Here is a 13,996-nt window from a genome sequence, read left to right as displayed (position 1 = left end):
GGGGGGGAGGGGCAGGGGGTTTGACCCATTTCATGAGCACACAGTATCTCTCATCCCCCACTTACACCAACCTGTGAGTTAAAGCTGGGCACAGTCTCAACTCAGCTCTGCCTACCACTGCAGTTGGCTTTAAAATGGCTGATTGCATTGCACTCGCGCACCTGCAACTTAAAATGGATTTAGTTTGTCATCACTATGATTTATGCTACTGCAGGGGTGGGCAATTATTTTGGGCGGAGGACCGCTTACTGAGTTTTGGCAAGCCATTGAGGGCTGCATGATAGGCAGCCAGAGGCAGATAAGTATTAATTTTCTAAATTTTTAGGGGGACCTGTGGGCTGGATAGAATGGCCTGGTGAGCCACATCTGGCCTTGGGCTGCATTTTGCCCACCCCTGTGCTACAGCAATGGCTGTGATACAGTACAGCTGGCTAAAAAGGAAGATTTCTTGTTCATGGGGAGTTTTGGAAACCTAGTCCTTTTTTCTCCATAAAATTTGTCATGCACCAGAACCTTGGAGAGGACTTCATTTGAAAACACTGACATGCATTGTTCCATAAATTAAAATGATCCATCCAGACCCTACTGCTGCTCAATGAAATCCATGTTTTTGTCAATTTACCACTGCTAATGGTATCCATAAAACCTAAATGATTTTTTGTAGCTATAGGGTTCTCAGACAGCCTCATCATGCACATGGCAGGAACACTGGGAACTTATCCCACAACTGTGGAGCTGTCTTCTCGTTCCACAGCAGGGGACCTAAAAGCCCTAGCAGTGTTTGAGCCAGGCTTGAGATGGGGCTTTCTAGGCTTCTAGATTCTTGCTTTGGAGTTAGGAACCTTATTCTGTTTGGAGTCAGTGCTCCTGACTCTGGAGCAGAGTGCCCAAAAAGTCTTGGCATGTCTGCCCCTGCAGAGTTGCAGGGCTTCTTGGGCAGTCCAGCTGCCAGGTTGGAACTGGAAAAACAGAGAGTCTGGCTGTAGCCATGTTGGTCTAAGGACATAGGCAGGCAAGATTCTTTGGGCAGTTGTGATATCTTTTATTAGACCAGGGGTGGGCAAAATACAGCCCATGGACTGGATCCGACCTGCAAGGCACTTTCATCCAGCCAGCCCACAGCACCCCCCAGCCCTTCTGTCCATGAGGTACCCAGTTGTACAACCCCCCAGCATACCTTATTGGGCATCATTCTCACCCTCTTGGGCAGAAGGGCTCTGTCCAGCCAGCAGCTTCCGGGAGGGGCTCCTGCTGCGGCCAGCACCTGCTCGTTCGGGAAAGCTGGTAGGGAAGCAGTGGGGCAAGTGGGGAGGGTGGAATTGCTGCTGGGCAGAAGTGGGAGCACAGCACGGAGCCTGTGCACAGAGGGACAACAGGAGTGAGGAGCTCAGCTGAGTAGGGTGTGGGTTATAGGGACCCCCACACGCTCCCCCCAGCAGCAGACAAGGAGTTCAAGGTGCTTCTGCCTGGATCAGGTGCCCGGTGGGGCATGGCTCCAGCCAGTGCTGCACAGGGGGAGGGAGTAGAGTCTGTCCTACCACCAGGGCTCTGCTCCAGCTCCAGCAGTTGCAGCGGGGGAAGCCGTGCACTGGAGCCTGCTGCCTTCCTCACTCCATGCTGCACAAGTCCACGCACTCTGCCAGGAGTTGAGGGAGCCCTGCCCTCTGCTTCCCTGTGGAGTCCAGTGCTGAGCTGGGGGTAAGGAGTGCACCCCTGTGCAGTCTGCCTGGCCACTTCTATCACAGGGGCTCTGTGCTGTGTGTCTGCAGCTCCACACTTGTTGTGGGAAAGCCCCACTCTGGACTCCATGGTGAATCAGTGGGTGGGGCTCCCTCCACTCCTGGCAGAGTGCAGGGACCTGCGCAGCAGGCTCCAGTGTGGGACTTCCCCCACTGCAAGTGCTGGAGCTGCAGGCATGCCGCACAAAGCCCCAGTGATAGGGCAAGTTCCACTTCCTCCTCCTACACAGTGCTGGCTGGAGCTGCACCTACACTGGGCCTAAGTACCCTGACCTCCCCACCTCCTGCTGCTGCCAAGCAGCAGGGGCTGCACGCCATGTGGGGAGTGTGTGGAGGGTCCCCCCACCCTCCCTCATACCCCACACACCCATACCCTGCCCCAACAACCCCATCAACATATACATATACCCCAACGTACTCTATGCCCCCCTACATAACCACATCCTCTCACAACCCCCACTACACACTGCCACACCCCACAACACACACAATATAAAAGTCACACTTTATTTCTGAGTTATTATGCAATCCCTTCTATATATGGTACATAATCACAAGTCATGACAAATATTTTTTGTAATAAAATTAAAATATATTATAGTAGGTGTTTGACTTCTATTGTTGATTGGGGGGGGTTGGTTCTAAGATGGCAACCCGTCCCCCTCCCCCCACGCAAAAGGAGTGTGGGGTGGGGCGGCAGCAAGGGGAAGGACTTCTGGTGACAAAGGTCAGGGGTCAGGGGATAGGACTTCTGGTCCCAATATGATGGCCAGGGAGCAGGGCAACTGTCAAGGGGTGGGGCTACCTATGTAGCCCCTGGCAGCTCACCAAAACTTAAGCAGCCCTCCAGCCAAAATAATTGCTCACCCCTATATTATACCAACTAAATAACTGGAAAAAAAGTTCTTTGCAAGCTTTCGGGAACAAACACCCCTTTTCAGGCATTGGGAGACTGCTGCTCTGTGTTCTTCAAGGTGGAAAAGAAGATAAGCTAAACAAGAAGTCTGTGAAAATGCAAATGAATAGAAATTTGGAAGACAATGGATAGAGATAGGAGGGGAGGTGGGGGGAAGGAAGGGTAATATTTGGAGAAATGCAAGTAGTTTTCTTGAGGCAGGTTACACATGTCAGATGTCAGGCAGGTTGTAATGTGTCATAAGTCCAGTGTCTATATTAAGTCTATGATTTCTTGTATTCAGTAGATTTATGAAGTGAAGTTTGTTGGTTCATCTATGAAAGGTGTTTTGTAAATTCCCCTTGAGGATTATAACTGAGAGATCAGAGATGGAGTGATTGTCTTGTAAGAAGTGGGCACCCACAGGTAATTGGATATTTTTATCTGATGGATTTTCGGTATGTGTTCATAGGTTCATAGATATTACCATCGGAAGGGACCTCAGCAGATCATCAAATCTGACCCCCTGTCCTGGGCAAGAAAGAGCACTGGGGGTAGATGGATGACCCCAGCCAGGTGCTTGTCCAGTCTCCTCTTAAAGACCCCCAAAGTGGGGGAGAGCACCACCTCCCTTGGAAGCCCATTCCAGATTCTGGCAACCCTTATTGTAAAGTTCTTCCTGGTGTCCACCCAGAATCTGCTCTCTGTCAGTTTGTTCATTCTAGTATGCAGTTGTTGTTTGGTTTCTCCTACATATTTTCCCTCAGGGCATTTGGTACACAGGATGAGATATTTGTATTTCTGGAGGTGCAGGTGTAAGATCCAGGAATGGTGATGGTTCTGTTGTGGGGTGTAGCTGATGAAGATGTTATCTGTATATCTCAGGTATAGCATAAGTTTGATAGTGCAGTTCTTGAGGAATTCTTCTTCCAGATGAGAATTAAAGCAAGGCTTTATGGGAATTCTGCTTTGGATTCAGCAACATTCATTGAACATGAGATGTTTCCAACAAAAAATGTAGGGTTTGACGAATTAGTAGTTTCCAATGAGACTTTGTTTTAACAGAAAATTTCTTGGCAGATCTAACATTTATAGGGATAGTTAAATATTAAATACAGGGCCTGCTCTCTAACACTAGTTTTACACAGTCTTATTCCAAATGGAGTCCTGCTTTACCCTGCTATAAATAGGGACTTACCAAAATCACAGTTTTGTAGATGTCTCAGATTTCTGGCAATGCCTGCAAAATCTGAGAGGGGGTGGAACTTACTGAAAATAAAATGCTGGATCCCCAGAGGCTCCCTCCAGGTGCTGCAGCAGGGAAAGAGAGGGGAAGGGGTCTGACTGCTCAGAGGGTGGCCTGCAAGATGGCTACTGCCCCTGCCCCTTGCTGCTGATTGGCTTCAATGGCTGCCTGTCATGTGGCCCCACCCCTCTCCTGTTGGTGTTAAGGGATGGGACTACATGACAGGCAGCCCTCACAACCAGTCAGTGGCAAGGAGATGGGGGCCATATGACAGGCAGCCCTTGCCATCAATCAGTGGTGAGGGGTGGGGCCATTGGGGCCTCTCGGCCAATCATAGACATGGAGGGGGGTGCCATGCTCCACCTGCAAAATGGCTGCTGGGCCCCATATTCTGCCTGTGAAATCGGGGGGCAGCTGCAAATTCAGTAGGTCCTTAGGTATAAATATAAGGAAAGGTTGTCAAGCATTTCATTTGTCATTTTAAAGTTGCATTGGTTTAATACAGGAGTTGCCAGCATGCCACATGCTGCATAGTAGCAGCGTCACATGGCAAGTGGCGCAGGTAACAAGTTGGGCATGAGAAGAGGATCAGAGTGGCACCTGGGGAGGATGCAGAGCTAATTTATAACATGCCTGCCAAAAAAGTTGGCTCCCACTGAGTCAGTATATAATAAAAACATCCTAACATGTTTTGTGTACTCCAAAGGTACTTTTGCTTCTTTTGCATCATAAAAGTTCCTTATGTCAGTTGTTTCTCTTTGAACTTCTTATTTATAACTTAAATGTAATTTGATTTAATTAATGTTAATAACATTACACCATTCCACAAAGGGGCTTTTTCCCACTTTGACTATTCAACCTTTTCCTGAACTGTTGAAATTACATCCAAGACTACTGTGTTCAGTGAAATACTTCTCAGTTTCTTCACTAACATATGTTCAGGGCAGAGCTCATCGATTGTAATTTCTGCCACTGATGATTTCAACCAGTAAGTACTTCATGATTCCAGGATTGCAGTTTTTATTTTATAAGGTCAATCAGAAATTTATAGCTTCGTTTTTACTTTGCTTCCAGGAATAAGTGCCAGAACAGACACAATCTGGAAACTGCCTGCCTGAAAGTGTGCTGACACCCTCACTACTGCCAAAATATAAAGTCAGTTCTTGAGAATGTAGATTTTTCATATATATATATATATATATATATATATATGAAAAAGTCTATGTTTAACATATATTAAAGAGTGGCTGACACCTTACGATTTTTAGAACCAGCTGAAGAAGTAGAGTTGATCATATTTTACTTACGTGTGGAGTCCATTGTATTCACATTTTCTGTGAAACGCTCTTAATCTATCTGTTTACATAAGAGGCTTTCCCCCTCCTTTATTACCCTATCTTTTTTTCTTTCTATGTTACATGTTGCTTTTTTTTTTTTGGCAGATTGACTTAGGCAGGCAATATGATGCCTCCTTTCTCTTTAAGATCTTATAGCAAGGAGGAAGTCTATCATGGTGGGCTAAAGATCTTGTGCATAGCTACAAGCACTGGCAAGCTTTCACTTTATTCTAAACCTGTGATCCTCAATCAGGGTGTCATCAAATCCTTTTAAGGGTGCCATGGTATGCTGTGCAATATTAGCACTGTCAGGTGTGTAAACAACTATGTGATTTACAAAATAAACCCAGAGATTTTAAGTGAGAATCCAAAGTGTCAAAGACGTTGTGATCTGTTGTGGTCTGTCAGAGTTCTTTGCAACCAACAAATTGCTCTATTATTCTTTTTCATAGTCAAAAAACAAGCGAAAACTAAGAGCTGGCATTTTCACAGAGGTACCTTGAGTCCAAAGAAGTTGAGAACCACTGGTCTAACCTCTTTTTCTAATCTTTTCTTAGAAATTATTGCTGCTGAGCAATCTTTTTAAATGGGACCATCTGCAGCCACCATAGATACCAATAAGACATCAGATTGCTGATAATCAAAGAATTGTTTTTACTGAGTATATCACATCCCTAATGCAAATTTTACTCTTAGGTTTTGTTCTGATAATTGCACGTAACTGGTTGAGATAGTCTAGGTACTACTGAAGTGAATTCTCATTTTCTGTTTCAATTACTGCTGCCACTTACATTTATGATACTGAAGAGAAAATACCTTAAATCAGATTTTTCTCTAACATTATCAGTTTCTTATGCTGTTAATATACCATTCTTTTCCTGATCAATGAGAGAATAAAATATTATGTTAGATTGTTATGAATTTTCAGATGTATAAAAAAATTAAGAAGAAAGGTTTAAAACTGAAACTTTCAGTTCTAATCTGAGAGGCAACCTCACATCTTGCTAGGCAAGGCTAGTGCTAAGCAATATGTCAGTGGGTGTGTCTGCATGTGCAATTAGTGCAGAGCAATAAACTGTGGTGCAGTTTGCACCAGTTTTTATTTCTCCTGAGTGCAACATTTACACATGCAACTGGGACCACAGCATATTGTGCTGGGGTGGAGCAGCCCTCGGCTGGCAGGGGGTGTCAGCCCTTGGCTTCAGCTGATGGTGCTGGGCAGCAGAGGGGCTGGCTGGAGCACAAGGGTGCTACAGTGTGGGGGGCTAACTGGCAGGCAGCCCTCGCACCATAACACCCTCAAGCCCCAGCCAGCCCCAGTTACTGTCTACATGTGAATTGCAGTGGCATAAAGTTGTCTGCCAGAGGCTAGTACTTGTCCTGGTCAGTACTATCCTATGGTGAAGATAATTAATTTACTGTGCTCTGAAACAGGTGCCCATGTAGATAGTGAGGTGTTACTGTGGAGTTAGTAAACTCCACAGTAAAGCACATGTGTAGATGCACTCCAATTTGTAGCAAAATCACACTTTCACATGTCAAGCCTGAATACAGTAGTTTCAAGAAAAGCGCAGAACATACAGTTCCAGGATATCTCCAGAAATAATTAAGCTTCCTACGAAGCATTTAAAATATGAAATTCCTACAGTATTTATTTTTTCTTCAGATTAAAACCATCAGTGAAAGTCAGTATAACTATGCTGCTGTATCTATCCCAGCAGGTTAAGTACAATGTTCTTTATGTTTCAGACATGTGCAAATGATATATTAAAATCACTGATTGTGCAAATTAGTAGCCTTTGGCCTCATTGTATTTCAGAACACATGAAAAGGTTTAATCCTTTGCTACCAGAAAGCCCTTTTTTAATCCTGGCAGTTGCAGCATTTGCATAAGAAATTATTTTCTCTCTTGACCTCCTTCAGAGATATTACAAAATGAAACTGGCTGAGAATTCCAGCTGCAACTCCATGTGGAAATTTCTTGGGGGGAAATATGTGTGCATATAGGAATAGTTAGGTCACTTGAAATAAGTGATATTGGCCAGTCCATTCCATTGTAGAAAAGTGATGCTCTTTTCTCCACTGTGTGCATTACCATATCAGCCTGCTGTGTTGTGCTGTGTCAGAGTGTCCAGTACTATGGTACATCTCTGTCTCCTGTTTCTTGTGACTCATCTTCAGCCTTGAAAAGCAATTTGGTGCTGTAATGCCTTTCTCCCAAATTCTGGCCAAGAACCTGAGCTGGTGTAAGTCAGCAGAGCTCCATTGACATCAGTGGAACTACAGTGATTTACACCAGCTGTTAATCTTTTCTCCTGTTTGAATTTAAAGAGCTGAAACCAAATGTTAGGAAATATGAAATTTTCTCTTAGAGTCAGCAGTTTTCCAGATGTGTTAATGGCCTTAAAGTTTACTAAAAGACAAGTTTTCGAAAAGTGATCCAAGAAAAGAATAAACTCTCAAGAAGAATGCCTTCCTTACAGGCTTTCTGGCAAGAGATGGCAATAGAACTCACTGCAATTTAAATAAATTAATTCATATATTCATTAGAATATTGTTGAACAACTTCAGCAAGAATCCAAGATTAGAAATACTTTCACAAGAGAGGGAAACCACTGGCACTTAATAAATAATGTCATTACAGATATGAATCTTACAGTTTTAAAGCCAAAATGAAGTTGCACATGGGATTTCTTATAAATTGAATGCTTTCAGTTTATAAACCTGCTTGATGCTGGCACTATGATTTCAGCAGATTAAGTGAACCGTGTTGTTAAAAAAAGAGAGGCCTTTATACAATCTTGCTTATAGAGTTAAAGCTTATAAGTAACCTACCTGTTCATCTCAGCCACTATTTTTAATCTGCAATGGGTATATAAACCTGATTTTAATTTATACATCAAGATCAATGTTGAGGTTATCAACACTAAAAACCTAATTGGAATCTTCTACTTTCTAAATTAAATCTTTTAAAACAAATGTGGCTTGTTGATAAGTAGTGATTCAGAGCCAGTTTATGCAAAAAAGTAGTACTGTAGGGATCGTTTACACTGCATAATGAAGTACAATGTAGAGATACCTAAGAGATTTCTCCATGAACTTTCTTAGATATTAGGTGTAATCTAACTGTGGTAGCATGGAGCTCCTTCCAGATTTCTCTGCTAAGAAGCTTGTTTAGACTTAGGTTGTGTATCTCTGTTTCACCACTCTGCAATGTAGTTCTGTCCTTCAGCTCAACGCTATAAAGATTTTCAAGGGGAAGAAAAAAACTGTAGATATTGCATAATCTTTAAGCTGAAAGTAGGGCAGAATGGCACCTTATCAACTAATTAATTCAGAGAGGCATGAGTTTTCATAGGCTGCAACCTGCTTCCATCAGATGCTATCAATGGACTAACACAACTGACTACTACTCTCAACCCTTAGGATGTTAGAGGACTGCTTGTACTGGTCAGAATAGTGTTGACTGCTTAATCTTGCCTGCCAGAAATTCTAGTTAGATTTTGACAACACATTAGTCCCAGGCTGTCCAGCCATGGCCTTGCCTAGGGCTTTGGCCTGCCTGATGCGGCTGCTTATCCTAATCTGGCACCTCCTCAGCTGAGCATTGGGGTAGAATAGGTGGTCATAATCCAATATCTGGGCCTAGCCACCTGCCCACTCCCTGCAACCAGAGTGGCTAACCAGGATCAGCTGCCCCTTTACCCTTTTCTATAAAAACCCCTGACTTGGAATGGGAAGTGTCTGGGTAACAGGACTTGATCTTGTACTCAGACTGACTCATCCTTGGCTTGTACATCTACTGGCTCTCTGACAGATGTTCTGGCAACCTGATCTGACTTGCCCATGGACCCTGAGTTTGACCTGACCCAGCTCTGGTTTGATCTCCTGGGTCCCTGACCTAGAAGATCTAAGTCCATGCTCTGCCTCACCCTCTGACTTTGTACCCCAGACAGATCTTCTGGTTTCCCTGCACTCAGACTCTGAACACTCCCTTTGGATCTTGGTTGCTTCATCTGACCCTGGGTGACCCCCCAGGCCTTGCCACCCACGACCCAGCATAACACAGACTTCTTTTGACACACAGCTTTCTCTACCTAGTTTTCTCTACATCACGGGTAGGCAACCTTATTCAGCTGTAAGACAGAATGACTCACCCGGGCTTGGAGGCAGATGTCTGGGCAAGCATTTGGATGCTGCTGTTGCCACTGCTCATTTTCCCAATTGGCATGGGAAAACTGCCTGCAACTGGCACTACTTCATACAGCAGCATTGAGAAAGTTCCTGCATCACACATTCATCTCTGCGGCAAGTTAGGGAAGGCACCCACAGAAGGTGTCCTTCACCACTGAATGCAATTGAAACCCCATATCTATGTGCCTGATCCAAGGGTTCTGTGGATCAGATCTGGCCTGTGGGCTGTAGGTTCAACCCATGCTCTACATCTGATTTTACGTCTACCATCAAGATAGCTAAATGCTTGGACAAGACCTGATAAAAATTTTGCACATTGAGCTGGTTGGAAATTTTCCAGTGAAAGAATTTAGTTGAAATTGCCAACTAGTTCACTGCTGGTTTAAGCAAACTCCTTTGAATTACTGGCTCTTCCTTGTGGCATGCTGGGAAGCTGAGGATCCACACCAGAAGACAGGAGGGCGATCCAGGCTGACCTGGACAGGCTTAGCAAATGGGTGGACAAGAGCCTGATGGTGTTTAACGCCAAAAAATGCAAGGTTCTCCACCTTGGGAAGAAAAACCTGCAGCATCCTTATAGGTTCAGCAGTGCTACGCTGCCTAGCACTACGGAAGAAAGAGACTTGGGGGTCATTATGATGACCCCCTAAACTCACATGATCAGGGGACAGCAGGGCAGGCCTTATGAAGAGAGGCTATGGGACCTGAACCTGTTCAGCCTCCAAAAGAGAAGGCTGAGGGGGGATCTTGTGGCCTGTTATAAACTAGTCAGGGGGGATCAGCAGGCATTCGGGGAGTCCCTGTTCCCCCGAGCACTGCCAGGAGTGACCAGGAATAATGGTCACAAGCTGGCAGAGGGTAGGTTTAGGTTAGACATCAGGAGGCGCTATTTCACGGTCAGGGCGGCTAGGGTCTGGAACCAACTTTCAAGAGAGGTGGTGCAGGCTCCTACCCTGGGGGGTTTTAAGATGAGGTTAGACGAACGCCTTGCTGGGGTCGTTTGACCCCAGTACTCTTTCCTGCCATGGCAGGGGGTCGGACTAGATGATCTGCTAAGGTCCCTTCCAGCCCTAGAAACTATGAAATTATCATTGACCACAAGATGAACATGAGCCTGCAATGCGATGCTGCAGCTAGTAAAGCAACCAAAATGCTGGCTTGCATCCATAGATGCTTCTCAAGCAAACCCCAAGATGTCCTTCTCCCCCTGTACTCAGCCTTGGTGAGGCCACAGCTGGAGTACTGCATTCAGTTTTGGGCTCCACAATTCAAAAAGGATGTGGAGAAGCTTGAGAGAGTATAGAGGAGAGCCACATGCATGATCAGAGGTCAGGAAAACAGACCTTACGATGAGAGGCTGAGAGCTATGGGGCTCTTTAGCCTGGAAAAGTTCAGGCTCAGGGGTGACCTGATGGCCACCTATAAGTTTATTGGGGTGACCACCAGTTTCTGGGAAAATGTTTGTTCACCAGAGCACCCCAAGGGATGACGAGGTCGGACGGTTCTAAACTACTGCAAGACCGTTTCAGGCTGGGCATAAGGAAGAATTTCTTTACTGTCCGAGCCCCCAAGGTCTGGAACAGCCTGCCATCGGAGGTGGTTCAAGCACCTACATTGAACACCTTCAAGAGTAAATTGGATGCTTATCTTGCTGGGCTCCTGTGACCCCAGCTGTCTTCCTGCCCTTCGGGCAGGGGGCTGGACTCGATCTTCTGAGGTCCCTTCCAGCCCTAATGTCTATGAAATCTATGAAATCCATAGCTCTGGGGCAACCTCGCCATTCTAGAGCTTCCTGAATTTTCAGGCTGCAGATATGGAGGAGCCTCAGAACCAGGGATCCCCACCTCAAAATGAAACTCGGCTCCTAGTTCCACAGGTTGGTATCCATCAGACTCCTGACTTGAGCTGGAGTTTTCAGGGCTTCCAGGTTTCCTGCAGCGCAGAGCTAGAAGACCAGGAGATTTTTAAAAAATAGTGGGAGTTCAAAACCAAATTTTGAAATATCACTGTTTCCCACAGGCAAAAATTCTGCCATTGGCAGTAACATAACTAGAGCAAGTGGGGCATAAGCCCTGGGCACTTATTTAGATGGTGTGCCAGAATGGCAGCTGCTGTCACCACTGGCTCAACTACCAGCACTGCCCTGGCCACCATCCAGGGCACAAAACTTCTAAGTTACGCCTTTAACTGTTGATCTAGTTAGTCTGTAGTTTGAGTGCTGTTGGATGCACACTTACACTGGACCTTTCATGGCAATATCTGAGTAACATTTTTCCATTATGTCTGGCTGGATCTTCCTAACCTGGTGGGTAATGACCTGGCTTCAGAAAAACATGAATTTTTCACCTCCTGTCTGGTTTACAGCAATGGAATATACTTGGGCATGAAGCCACCAGCCTTTAGGAAACTCCAACCAGTGCAGAATGCTACAGCATGTCTTTTTAGCAATGCAGGCTACCACAGGCACCTCAGACCTCCACTTTCTACACTGGTTTCCTGTGTAATATTAGATCTGGTTCATGCTTTTGGCCCTTATCATCAAGGCATTTAGTAACCTGGACTCAGAATATCTAAAATACTGTCTGAAGCTCTAAATTAAACTTAAAGACCAGCACTGACAGTTTTGCTCCACCAGATACAGTGGAACTTCCTATCGTAAAGCTGAAAAAAATGGAGCTTGGTTGGAGACCACTCTGAGACAGAAGTAAAGGCTGGGACTTCCATGAACCTCAGCATCAGCCATTCCAAGTACAAGGCACACTTCTTCAGCTTTCCATTCTCTAACATGGGCCTGCCCAGTTGGCAGCCCATGGACCACATCTAGCCCACAGGGGATTAACATGTAGCCCATGGGCTCCTGCTTCGTCCCACTCCTCGCATTGCTTCTGATGCTGCAGTAGCCCCAGGCTCTGGAGCAGGGCAGCACAGCATGAGGGAGCCCACTAAGCCTTCTGTTTGCATGGCAATGGGAGGAGGGGGTGTGTGCGGGTGGGAGAGTGGGCTAATGTCCACATCGTGAAGAGCAGGTTGTACAGTCTACGCGGTGTGTTCCCTGACTGCTCAAAATTTAGATGTCCCTACTCTTAACATATATCCAAAGCAGTGTGCAGATTTAAAAACATGACCCTACCAAAACTAAACACTTCCCTGCCACACAGTGGGTGTGTCTACACAAGATGCTTTACTGCCCAGTAGACTAATCTACTGTGCGGTAAAGTGTCACTATTTACATGTGCACACATTTACTGTGCAGTAAATTAGTCTACTGTGCAGTTAGTTACTACTCATAAATACAGGGTAGTAGATGCATGTGTAGATGCTGGCCAGGAGCAAATTTGCTCCTGGCCAGCCCCAATACTAGCAGGCCACAGGGGATGGGGAACTCCCTCAGTCCTGGCACTACTCAGCTCTTTATTCCCCCCAAGGGCTTAGAGCTGAGCAGCACTGAGATGGAATAACTCTCTGCCCCCAATCCTGGTGCTCTTCAGCTCCTGGCTCCCCACAGGACCTGGGAGGTGAGCAGCACTGGGACTTGGGTGCTTCCCTGCAGCCCAGGGCTGGTTGGGAACTGTCCCCATTCTGGGAAATCTCCACGCAGAAATGGGACAGTTTCTGGCCAGCCCTGGACTGCACAGGGAAATCCTTGTGCAGCCTGGAGCTGGCTGGGAGCTACCCCAGAAGTGGGAACAGCTCCCGGCCAGCCCTGGGCTGCACAGCGAAGTCCCTCTGGGCATAGGGCTTGTCTCCATGTGCACAAGGCAGGAGAGCTCTGGAGCAGCAGCTGTTGTCTGGCCCCATTCACATCAGGACTCCTCTTGATGTCCTCCAAGTAAACCCCCAGGCTATCACACTCCCAGGAAAGGCTCACTGTGCATTATTTTACTGCGCAGTAAGCCTTTATAGCCTTAATTGCACATTTAGATGGGCCCAGTGTTGCCTTTGGGAAGAAGAAAAGAGAAAAAATAAATCAGATGTGACAGGCTGTTTAATGCAATACAGGAAAGCTCTCAGATCGTATGATTAGCTATGTAAGAAACCACATAGAATAGAATGAAATAGAATAGCATGGTAGTCTGATGTAATAGTATCAGAATCTGGCTGCAAATTTTCAGCCAGGCCTCACTACGTGTCCACCTCTTCTAAATTAACAAAACTGCACATGAACGTATGTATCCCTAGATCACTGGTGCAACCACAACTATAAAAATTCTAGCATTGAACTGACAGAGCAGGAGGTCAGGGACTTAAAATTTGTTCCTAAAAACTAGTAGACAACAGGTATAAGCTAAACATCAAGGCATTGGCAACACGTAGGGGGTGCACGTGGGTGCACGTGCACCCCCTAATCGTGGTGGTGCACCCCCTGCGGAAAGGCCCTGTCAATACTGCTAGTGGCGCCTGCAGGCAGTCACTGCTCGCCATCCCCCCACCCCTGCCCCATGGCATCTGTGGGTGGTCCGCAGTCACCACTGGCCGCCGCCAACACTGCCGGTGGCATCTGTGGATGGTTGCCAACTGGTGGCTGGTGCTCAGCACCCCTCCCACACACTGCCAACAGTGCTGTGGCCACCTGCAGAAGCTCCCC

The 13,996-nt window shown here is 46.1% G+C and overlaps 1 protein-coding gene across 1 annotated transcript in view; it reads left to right on the top strand.

Annotated features, from left to right (window-relative positions):
* XRCC4 (X-ray repair cross complementing 4) overlaps positions 1–13,996 on the top strand; it is a 436,070-nt gene that overhangs the window by 414,253 nt on the left and 7,821 nt on the right. The gene's annotated exons all lie outside the window — the stretch shown is intronic.

Source organism: Gavialis gangeticus, unplaced genomic scaffold (genome assembly GCF_001723915.1).
Source record: "Gavialis gangeticus isolate Ggan-Ray unplaced genomic scaffold, GavGan_comp1, whole genome shotgun sequence".
Classification (NCBI taxonomy): domain Eukaryota; kingdom Metazoa; phylum Chordata; order Crocodylia; family Gavialidae; genus Gavialis; species Gavialis gangeticus.
This window is presented reverse-complemented; position numbering and strand designations above follow the sequence as displayed.